The sequence below is a fragment of the Falco punctatus genome (assembly GCF_963210335.1).
Source record: "Falco punctatus genome assembly, chromosome: 4".
NCBI lineage: Eukaryota > Metazoa > Chordata > Aves > Falconiformes > Falconidae > Falco > Falco punctatus.
The window spans coordinates 68,608,068-68,620,767 of NC_137583.1; positions in this window are offsets into that span (position 1 = coordinate 68,608,068).

Here is a 12,700-nt window from a genome sequence, read left to right on the forward strand (position 1 = left end):
ATGGAATCTGATTTTTTTCTGTAACAATTGCACAGATGCCTTTCGTGATGTCTACAGGAGAATAACTCAATTTTCTGACATTGTAAGACAATATTCACAAGCCTTTGGGATAATAAGAAGAGATTAGTTTCAAGCAGGACTTTGTAAATGCTACAAGTTCAGAGAGCCTTGAAGTAGAAAGGCACCAGAGCAGAATTCACCCTGTCAGTACAGTCAATTTTTCAAGTGCCATAAAAGCTTCTATTCTTTCCACTGGCTTTAAAGGATGGCTAGCACCAACTATGGGCATCTACCTCATAGCTGTTAATTCAAATGCATCCTCACTGCACTCACTGCTAGGCCAAAAAGGGCCAAGCACGACCACCACCCATGCCAGCAATTCCCAAACTGAGGTGGTGACCCAAAGTGGGGCTGTGGCAGCCTTGGAGTGGAGTCACAAGCCTGACAGAAATGCGGTCATTCATGTCGATATTTTGTAATTCTGAACCTGACTGATGTGAAGCTGCAGGTGGAAAAGCTGAGTACTGCAGATCGGGTCCCAAAATAGTTACCCTGACAAAACACACTTGCTTCAACTAGAATGGAAATTTTGTGGCCTTCTTTGGAAACAAATGAAAAAGGGATTTCATTGTTGTCCACTTTGTTGCTGAATGCTTTTGTATTCATATATTAAACAGAAAGAAGAAAACAGTGGCAGCAAGAAGTTGAAGCGATCCACTGTATAAAGGAAAATGTCTCCTCTCTGAAATATTCACACAAAGAAAGGGGAGGGAGGCATTTGAAAGCACCCAGGATACACTGTACGTAGAATAATGGGACATAAATGGAAGAAAGAAATGCCAAAGCTATTAAATTATGTTTTGTCTGTCCTTGATGTTGAAAATTGTTATTATTCAGCAGAGTCCAGTCCATATTTGTTTTGTTTTAATGTCTGGAATACTTCACATTTCACCCTAATAATCCACTCTGTTCTAAATGTTTATACAGCATGATTTACTACAATGTGGATGTGTAATTATAGTGATGATTAGACAAAACATCTTTGACAAGAAAGGAAAACAGTAGTTAATAATGTTTTCCATCTGTTTGGTAAAACCTCACTTAAAAAGAAAGAGCTCCTTAGCATATAGCAGGGTCCAAGGCAACACCTATGTGAGTACATGACAGCAGGATAAATGCCTAATGAATTCATTCTGATCATTGCTCACACATTTTTGAAAGCACTACCATCTGTTTTATAGATAAATATTAAAGTAATTAATGTCAGCACATGTTTATATTATATCATTTCCAGAGTCTTATTTTAGAGTTAAGACCTTTTTCTTCTCAGGGAGAATAATGGCATATTTTAAGCTATTGGCAGGAAATGCAATGTTATTAGGATAAAATGAGTGCATTTCAGTAATGGCTCACTTCTTTATTGGAAAACCTTAGTGTATTTAATGCTTCTGTTCTTCATTAAAGGCCAAATACTGGGTCAGTGACTACTCATGGAAAGCCCAAAAGAAACTTAAGCACTGCTGAATGAGGTAAAACTATAGCAGATAATACCATGAAATCTCTGAGCTCCTGAAATTGGTATTTTAAGTCCCTGTGGCACCCTCCTGATGACTGGACATTGAGGGTTTATTAATACCTGGCAATGGGCACTCTGGCCCCACATTAGCAAATGATCCAGGTTTAAATTAAATGCATGGATTAGCTCACATCCCTCTAGGACTCTATTGTTTCTTGCTGTTTGTAAGGCCCTGGTATTGTTGGTTTTGTCACTAACAATGCATTTGCCTCATGTGCGTTGCAAGAAAGCAAAGTATTTTCATAAAAATTTTGCTGCTTCCCCATCCAAAATGCTAGGAAAGGTGTCCACAACAGTGCAAAACAAAAGAATTAATCTGATTCTCATTTAAGACTTCTGCTTACATGATGTGCCAGTCAAGGGCTTGGTGAAAAACCGTCTGAAGTAAATTTAAAGACTTCTGTTTACTTCTTTGGGCTTCAAATGAGGATTTATCTTCACTTGTGCTCCAAGAAAAATACGTTCCAGATGCACAAAAGTGTGGGTGACAGTCCTGAAACATAGTTGTTTTCATTGTGTTCATTATATCAATAACTTTCTCTCCTTCCCAGTGAAACTGAGTCACAGCTGAGCTTTTATTGTTCTGTTGTAAATATTCCATGCACCTGTACAAGGACCTGCTATTTGACAATCTTTGCCTAGTGACTGACATTGGTGAAATTTGTTTTTTTATATGCTATATCTCTTCTTCCCTTTCTAGATTCCACGCTGCCAGTTCTATCTTTCATATGAGTATTGATATTGCACTTTAGCATGGTTTATTAGCATCTTACATTTATTTGACTTTTTTTTTATTTATTTTATTTTATTTTTTAGCAAGAGCCGCAGGAGATGCTGAAGTTGCTGAATCTAGTTGAGATTTAAGCATCTCTGGAGAGACTTAAATCTTCCAACACTACTCAGTACAATCTGAGCCGCCAATAGATTTTCCTGGATGTCTTCCACCATGGATTCCACTTAAGCAAGGTTCTTAAGTATCCATCTCAGTTTCCAACCAAGTAATTGCTGCTAAGATGTCTTGCAACGAAAGCTACTCCATGCTTATTTCCATTAGAAATAAAGAAATAACTGGAGAGGGCAAAAGAACTGGAGACTAAAAGAGGAATGAGAAATAAATAGCAGTCCTATCTACTTGCAGAATGAAACTGTTTATCCCTGAATATCAGTTACCTGCTAGCTAAAACTTCACTCATTTCTGGGTGCTTGGAGGAGCTTCCTGTGATAGTATGTTTTCCTGGAGGACACAATGTCCAAAAGTTTGGTGAGATAAGATACACAGAACTCAATGCAGTTAATGGGAAGACACCTACAAGGATCCAATCTTCTCTTCCTGAAAAATCAGAAATGTTACCATAATTTTTAAAAAGGCCAAGAAAGCTGACAGCAATCTGCCACAGGCCACTGAACTAGAACATGGCTTTCATCCCTCTTACAGCCAGCAAGAGAAAACAACGAGCTACCAGCTTCCTGTCCCATTCTTTCTCTTCATTTCCATAGTGGTGATGGTGACTTTGGAAGAATAAACTCCAGAAAGACTGGAAAGCCAGTCTAAAGTTAGGAGGGACTTTGCTGTAGAGGTACAAAGAAGAAACAAAAACTATTTTGGAGAACAATTTATAGTCAAGATAGAGTGATGTGGTTGCCAGTGGCACCATGGGATATGTGCAAAAAGACCAAACCACAAAATTCATACTCATACCTAGATCTGACCTATTTTATCCTCTGAGGGAAGGGGAGGGAAAATGTCAAAGTTTCAGAAAATTCACTTTTATCACGACTGTGAGTCTCTTTTATCACGACTGTGAGTCTCTTGCAAAGTTCTGCTCAATATTTAAACTGCAGTCAGTTATCAGAGGTGTTCAACTCTGGAGTTACGGAGCAAGCTTTTAAATGCACATACATTCATGTAGCCCTTCTGCCTCCTATATCTCCTTCCTTCAGAGGCTGTTGAAGGATGAAATATTACATTTTATACAGTAACCCCAAGAGTTAGGAACTCCCACCCCAAGAGGGAGCACAGTAGCTGCTTAACAATGAATGATTTTGAACACAAGCTTAGAACTGGAAGTAGAGAAGGGTATCATATACTTCTTTAACAGCTGCAGGATTTGGGTAGTTGGAAAGTAATGACATGTGTGGCTCTTGGCCGCAGTTTCGGTGTTGACACTACAAAAGTAGTTTAAGCTCTCTGATGACCACAAGAACTGAGGGTCTCAGTTTTATGTCTTATCTAAAATATGGTGAGTGCCTTCCTCAGAACAGGCCTTCTCACTATAGGCCTGGGATGCTCATTCAGTCTGTTCTGATGATAGAGCTCAATCTACCAAATCACCCATGCCATTTTCCAATCCAGAGATTTTCCAGTCATGTAGCAACTTGGATTAATTCTGCCTATTGAAAGGGCTATTTAGAGACTGTTTGTAAGGTCCCTTGGCTAGAAAGGAAGTTTATTCCCTTGCTGATATCAAACAACGTGCATGCAAAATGTATTACAGTGATCAATGAAAATATTATGGCCATGTTTTGCAAACATTAGCGTGTGCAAATGGAACAACTGTTACAACCTTTGGCACTCCTATGTTACACACATAAAATGTAAATCAGGTTAGATTTTCTGACTATGATTTTGAGTATCCCTAATACATGAAAAAAAAGAAAAAGTAGACAAAACAGTGGATGTACTCAAATTGCACAGAATAAAGGGTTATTTCTGTAAGTATACACAAACATATTAGTCAGGGAAGCAGAGTGTGGAGTAGAAAATCCAGCATTACACTTACAGATCCAGGAGAGCTTCCAATTGTTTTACCTGCTTGTTCGTATTTCAACTTTGAATTTCTCTCTTCTCTAATAAAATACAGAGCCAGGATTGGAATCCTAAGTCAAAACTCCCATTTAACAGAAAAGTCTTAACCAAATTCTGCCCAAAGGTGTTGTCATGTTATTTCATTTCTCGCGTTAAAGAATGACAAGAGAATGATCCAGTAATTTCAAGGTTAGCATTACCGACTCTTCCTATATCACAGCTGCTCTCTATTATTTTCTGAATAGGGTATGACTGTGTGCTTATTACTGGTGTATTTCTGTATAAATCTGTTGATTTAGTTTAACAGCACACTGGAAGAATAAGCAAGACATATGACAGTGGCTGAAGACTGCAAATCTACTAACACCATTAATAGAAAGGGTATTCACTTAGATGTTTTACTCTTAAGCCACTGTTGAACTCACTGGAATAGGTTTTCTTGTGAACACAGTGGAAAGAGATCAGCAAAATGACGAATACAGCAAATTAAAAGGACATGTACTCTAAGCAGGTGAGACACTGTTAAAAGCAAGGCAGACATGCAGAGCCAGAAGAGTGGGCCAGTTTGGAGCAGGGGAACAGCCCACAGTCTAGGGAATTGAAGGCTGCTTGAGATCAGGACGGCAGGTACACACACATGTGATATAAAACTGCTACTTAAAATCCTTTTTTTGTAGCTGTGATTATGCTGCTATTGTTAATACAAAACAATGCTTCAATTAAAGAAAGCTGCCTGCTCCCTCTGTTCCTCACAGTTCCTGCAAAACTGAGAGGAAGAAGAGGGCTGAAACCCAAGGCACTGCACTATAAGCCAAGATCGAGAGAAGAGCAGAAATCCCTCCAACAGGAGGGAGTAGAATCCCGTCCCTGGTCTATGGTCATCTGAGCCTAAGCTGCCTGACGTTTCACACTGCCTAGATGGTGGCAGGGTGGTCTGGAGCAAACCAGGAGGCTCTCCCTGCAGAGAAAGGCAGGCATAGAGTAGGGACTGCCTCAACCTTAACGTAATAGACTGAGTTCAAGTCTTTTGAACTTTGAAATCTTAAACATACTTACCAACGGACGGCTACAGAGACACGGAAGACAATGGAGTTGCTTGTGATCTTATACACGTTGCACTTATTTCTCACAAAATATGGTGTGCCCCCTACTAAATTCATGCTGTCCCCTGGCTCAGCTGTCACAGGCCTATTATCTGTTGTAAAAGTAGATAAATTTACTCAGTCTTGTTACTCTCCACTTCCCTGATGCAAGAGGGTATTCAGTCCTCAGCAAGCCATAGTATGCTTGTAGTATTTTAACTGGACCAAATGACACATGCAACAACTATGTCACAACCTATGCATGTGGTTTTTGTCAGCAGTTTCATTCAAAGGATTAGAAAGGAAAAAAAAAAAACAAACCAAACAAACAAAAACTCACAACCAAAAATAACCCCAATGCCTTCTTCAGAGCAGGAACAGAGCATGAGGCGTGCCCTAGAGACTGGAACAAGTGTTCTGGAGCCTGTGTTCTCAGAACGGATAGTAAATCATTTAAGCCATCAAGGGAAGAGCTGAGCCAACTAAATCAGTCTGGATAGTAATACTCCTATTAACAAGCAGCCAAGAAACTATAGAAGACTGTGATTAAGCACTTGATGAGTAATTTTGCATCCTTTGTTGTAGAAACAGACTTCTGAAATGGGGCTTTTCAAAACTTCTTTTTTCTGGTAAGTTATTTTTAGACTGTACCCCCTAAATTTTCATGCATTTTCAGGCTGTTTTTCTCCATCAGTGGAGATACCTTATCAGCAGAACACACATTCTCTTAATTCTTCATATTAGAGCATATAAAAGATTTAGATTGCAAACATTAGCAGTTGATGTATTTTTTTCCTCTTATACATTTTCCACTGGTTTTCATAAGAGCAGGTTTGTATTCTTCTACTCAGATCCTTTTCTTTTGCTGAGAGGACAGGATTTAAGATAGAAAGGCTTAGTGTATTTTAATTTTCTGCAAATCACTTATTTAAAAAGACTTGACTTTGACGCATGAGTTTAAGTGGCACAGAGGCATTCCAGCAATTTGTAGGAATTACAATCAGAGATCTACATGAGCTTCAAGAAGAAAACGTGCATTATAAATAATGAGTCTTGGCTCATTGCTGTTCTGAACATCCAGAAATAGCAAAGAGAACTTTGTACCCTATGAGTTATGCAAATGCGGTGTACCTGCTCTGACCTCAGACAAAGCATACAATACCCTATTTAAAAAGCAACTAATATTATTTAAAATAAAAATATGGCTTTCAAACAGATTAAGAGTGTTAATGCTATCATTTTTTAACTAACTGGTTGCTTTGTTTGATTTTCCATTATTTTTACAGGCCTTCTGCCAATAAATCACTAGAAATAAAAGAGGCACACTAGAAACCCTACTACTATGCATCTATTTTGCCACTGTGTAGCAAATAGGTATAATCCATCAACTCCAATACCCCTTTCAATAGTATCCTTCATATTTCACATAATTTAATAGTCCAAGTGACAGTCTAATTCTTTCCTTTGATAGCCAAGATGTTTTAAAAAGTAAGTTTTTTCCCCCAGTAGCACTTTCTGGATTCTCTGCTGAAATAGTCTTTAGATGCAAAATTCCTTCCCTTTTTGGCCAACTTGAAGAATGTTGGAAAGATCTGGAAAAGACATTTTCATTTTCAGGTCTCTCCCAAAAATCTTCACAATCTTCCTGTCATTTCTATTCCTTTTCCAATCCATCTGATACTGGATCCTCATCAAATGCCTGAAAATATTTAGGTGAAACGTTTCGTCAATGGCAATCTCAAGACAGTAGATTGTGGGGTGATTCTTCTGTTCCATCCTGTCAGGATCCATTAATGGGAAAAGAGTATTTATACTAGCAATGGGCCATGTATTGCTTGTTTGACGGAGCTGAGTGCCATCATCCTTAGTGGAAAGAGCATGGAACGATCTCACGGTATGACTGTATATTTGGGTACTGTTGGGACTTCTGCATTGCAAGGTCTCCCTACTAGTTTGTACAAATAACACAAACCCCACTGCTTAGTACTAGGAAAACAAACAGGGAAAAGCAAAAATAATTTAGCAATGGAGTATAATTTAGTCACTCAACAACACAGTTCATGTCACCACTTCAGCTCTCTCCTAGATTATGCCCAGAAATCAACCTACTTGAAGCCTTCTGAACAGGTCTATGCCGAGGAGAAAAACTAGCCCTGAATCTGTTGTTTGTAACTTCTTTTCACAGCGTTGGATGGTTTAATCAAGTGTGTTTGTAATTGTGCTAACAGTATGATTGTTTTGAAATGTTATATGCTGCTAACATTCATGGTTCAACAGTGATACCCAGGGGACATATAATGCTAAATACTCGTCATTCTCTGAAGGAAAAGCAGACAAATCCAGGACAGTATGTGCTTCCCATCTGTGCCTTAGAGTGAAGTTGCTTTTCTCTATCAGTCATCAGCTTTCCAACGCCTGATAATCCAATACATTTTGCTGTTCTTCACTTAGGCATGGTGACGGTTGCAGCAAGCAAGAATTCAGTAAGAAAGTGAGATACACATTTGCTGCTGTGGCGCTTTACGTAGCTCGCCTTTATCTTTATAGTGCTGCTGCCTAATGGGGATTTCACGTGGCAGCTCTTTCTAAATACTGTACTGGAAAAATCCTACGTATCCTATTTGTCAAGACCGTTTCCTTTCTGCAGCTGTACAGCATTGGTGATCCAACTGCAGTAACTGATGTTGATACAGCAGCAAGTGTATTGTATTTATATAATATCTGTTCAGTTCAAGAATCCAGATGCTTCTTACAAAGAGGCAGCAAAAGGAAAGCACTGGGAATTGGTTTTGAAGTTACGTAAGTGGTCTGACAAAAACTTCACTGAATAAATAGCCCCTTTCAAGAAGGATGAGCTTGCAGTACTTCTTGTATCAGAAAGCAAAGCATTCAAGAGGGCAAGAAGTTCAGCAGCACCAGAAAGAAAAAAAAAAAATGAAAAGAAAAACAGGAATGGAAAATATTGCTGGTTGCCATGTGGAATAGTATTACTATGAAGACTGTCACTTTTTCACCTCTCACTTGTAAGCTAGCAGCTTTAGATTTAATCTTAGATTTTCCATTTTGATTTCTGCACGTTCTGTAAAGAAGAAGAAAAAAACCCAAAACCACCAAAACCCTTCCCTCAAAAGAAAAATCTATACTATAGGAACACAAGGTCCTCAAAATTCCTCCATAGCTAATATAATATCCTTGCTAATATTTGTGTGCTACCATTCATTCACTCATGTCACCGCTAACCAGGCTGTTAGCTACTAGAGTATGCTTTAAAAGGTCGCTGTAAATGTGTGGGTTTAATTAAACAAACGCTTTACGCGTTGTCTGAGCAAGAGCTGCACAACGGGACCTGCACAAGGTTTTACACCACCCTGGGCAAGCAGAGAACTGCTGACCCTGCACCCAGCGGCGCACGGAGCTCCCCGCGCCCGCAGCCACCCGCAGCGCGGCCGCTGCCGCCCTCGGTGCCGCGGCTCCCTGAGAAGCGGCCACCCGTGCCCCAGCACCGCCAGCACGGGGTTATTGCCCGCAGCTTCGCCTGCGTGCAGCACAGCGCGCACGCTCCCCGCGGCCCCGCTCTGCCCCGCACGCTCGGCCGGCGATGCCGGAGCAGCTGGAGGTGCGAACGTAGCGCGGCGAGTGCGCCCCCGGCCCGGCCGCTGCTGGGAGGCTGGCGCCCCCTGCTGCGCCTTGCTGGCATTGCAGCTCTGCGGGCGGTGCCCGCCGCGGGGCAGCGACCCGATCCCCCCGGCAGTCAGGCACGGTGGCAGATGGCTGGTACCACCAACAGCCTTCCACCCGCATCCTGTCCGGAGCCGCGGCGGGGGAAGGACACGGACCTGTTGGAGCGGGTCCAGAGGAGGGGATGAAGATGATCAGGGGGCTGGAGCATCTCTCCTATTAAGACAGGCTGGGAGAGTTGGGGTTGTTAAACCTGGAGCACAGAAGGCTCCGGGGAGACCTTACAGCTGCCTTCCAGTACCTAAAGGGGGCTTCTAAGACCGATGGGGACAGACTTCTAGTAGGGCCTGTTGCAACAGGACAAAGGCTAACGGTTTTAAACTAAAAGACGGTAGATTTAGATTAGGTATTAGGAAGAAATCCTTTACTGTGAGGCTGGTGAGGCACTGGCACAGGTTGCCCAGAGAAGCTGTGGATGCCCCATCCCTGGCAGTGCTCAAGGCCAGGCTGGATGGGGCTTTGAGCAACCTGGGCTGGTGGGAGGTGTCCCTGCCCATGGCAGGGGGGTTGAAACTAGATGATCTTTAAGGTCCCTTCCAGCCCAAACCATTCTGTGATTCTATGATCTTTTGAATGAACAAATTTCATTGTTAAAGGACACTATAAACAGGATAACACTGAACCACCCACAGACTTTTTGGAATAGATGAGCATTTAAAGGCCTGATTTGAAACCTGGTTTCCCATTTATTGTCCCAGCATCACCAGCAAGAACATTAAAAATCATTATTGAAAATTCTGCTTTCTGATATTCATGTCTTTGTCTCGACTTCCAAGCTTTCAGTAATAAGTACTAGAAATATGTTATATTATAAAAAATTAATTCTCACATAGTCTTTACAATTCAAGAAACTCAGACCCTTAAAAAAAAAAACAAAAAAAAAACCAAAAAACAAAACCAAATTAAATAGCTTGGTATTTGTGATAAAAGCATGAAAAACATCTACCTGAGGTTCAAAACTAATGGTAGTTATTACACGTGTCATGTACATACTGAGGCACATAACTTGCAAGTTCAAAAGTCAGTTTCAGATTTGGAAAGTTCTATCGCACTATTAATGAGAACATATTTTAAGTGCTTTAAGGAAACACAAAGATTTAAAACATTATCTACTTCATGCACTTTTCTTCCATGTCCTCCAGCTGGCTTCCATTTTCAGAATTAAATATGAACAATATAATTGTTTCTAAAATCTCCCATTACAGAAACCTCCCTGTTGCCACTCCTTCTTTTCCAGCACCAGAAACAGAGACAACAGATCCCACTCCACCCTGTTCCACACCATTTCTACCATCTCCTCCCAAGTCATCCTGCTGCTAATATCATTAGTGGCCACTCAGAAAGCATGTGATGGCCTTGAAGAGTTGACCAGACACTTAAAGGGAGCAAAAGAAAGTGGCCATGGGGAGGGAAGATAATGGTGTGCAGGAAGAGCATCTATGAGGTCCCTGGAAAGGGAATTACTCTTCTCCACAGCAAGAAAGTAAAGGGAAATCTTATCCAGCTCCTTTTTGGTTTGCATTTTCGTTCATATCGTTGAAAAAACTAATGCTGAAAAGGGAGCCCAAGGCTGTGATATCTCTAGTGCTGTAGTCTTGCAACCAGTTAGAAAAACATCTGCATGGGAGCAGTTCCTCAGGCAACAAACTGACTATACTGTCGGTGGCACTTCCCCCCCCCCCCCCCCCCGCCCCCCTTTCCATGAGCAGATGAAAATGGGGAAAAGAGCTTCCTCCTAAAATTTCAGCCCAGGAAATGAGGAGAAATGTAGTTAGACAAATCATTTTGCTTTCATGTACATTTCTTCTTTCTTCTCTCCCTCTCAGCTCTGCCTCCTGATTTTCAGCTCAAAGATGTGATAGTGGCAAGGTCTGAGGTGCCACTGTCACTGGTCTGTGCAAGTGTGAGGCAACGGCACCTTTAATGGGCGAGTTAGGAAGGCTGGAGTTGGAAGTGTCTGAAGCAGAGGGAGATTCCTATTTTCAGAATTTCAGACCTTTGGGTGACATTGAGAATTCCTTTTCAGCTCCCTGAAAACTGCAATATTAGAATCAAAAAGCACCTTAGGCCTTCTAGCTTGTAGATTTGGCAACTAGTTTCATCCCAAGAGGTTACTATACGATTTAGCTAATTGGAAGATGGTAGGAAAAGGTGAGAAAGAAAAATCCTTTAGAGTTTGAGAGGAGGCACAAATCATAAGGGAGAGCCAAGAAATTATGAGAGGAGGAGCTGAGGAAGATGGGTTACAAAAGAAAAAGGGCATGCAGGTAATTTGAGAAGAAATTACCATCTAATGTCATCTTTCACAAAGACATGTTTTAAAATGAAAATAAGTACATAATTTTCAACTAGGACTCTTCTCTAAGTGCTGCCAAACAACAGATAACCAGTTTCTGCTGTAAGAGAACTGGGATAACTTTTCCTCAAACAGCTAAAAGGAAGCCCAGAAAATTTGCTATTGATAATGTCTTAATGTTTACTCACTTTATGATAGTCTGTAATCATTATTTCAGAGGATACTCTATAGGTGAGTTTTGTTGCAGCTTCTGTACAGGTATTTAAAGGCCAATATTTGCATATTTTAATAATTTTAAAATCTAATAAAATAAAAAATACAAATTTTAAATTTTAATAATGAAAAATATGTTTAAAATATCACCAAGTAAGTGTTGTGGACAAAGTAGGTAAATCTGTCCCATAGGGACTTGGCAAAGGGTTTTAGTCTTGTTGCAGAAGCCTTGTTGGTCGTTTCTGCAGACACCTGAAACATGGGTTTACAAATAAACTTGTGGCAGCCCTACACAGAAGTGCTCAAGGAAAAAGCAGGATGTTCTAGAGTCTGGTGTCAGACTTAGGAATTTAAAAATCGCTTGAGACACACACAAAACCTGGGAACATTTCTGAAAAGAAGACTGAAAAAAGCAACTTACAAAATGTAGCCTTTGCATGGGGGCCATTTCTGACGCATTTATGGGTGATACTGATGTAGCCCCGTAGCCTGCCACATCCCACGTTGGACCCCTGGCAAGAGGACACTCCTTAATCAGGGGCTGCTCGTCCATATGCAGTGTCAATGTACAGCAGTGGACAGCTCTAATTATAGGAAAGCTTTACCCTCCAAGAAATGCATTCTTGCCATATGCCCTTCCAACAAGCATTTAGGGCCATTGCCTGCTTGACTCTTCCCCTCTTCCCCAACCACAAACAGCATCCTTCCCAAATTCTGGGAATTTTCCCTTCTTTCTGTTGCTTCTTTTACAAACTCTCTTTCTGTTGCTTCTTTTACAAAAATCTCCTTACAAGCTGGCATTGCTTCTTTGACCTTGGAATAAATTTGGACTTTTTTGAAGGATAGTGGAGATGATAAACACTTTTCCATGGAGGGGTGAAGTCAGGGTGAGGAGCAGTGGACTTGCAGGATGAAGGGAAGGAGGTCACTTGCAGAGCCAGCCTGGATGAGCAGGAAAGCACCCGCTGCAGTGGTAGCACCGTTCAGAC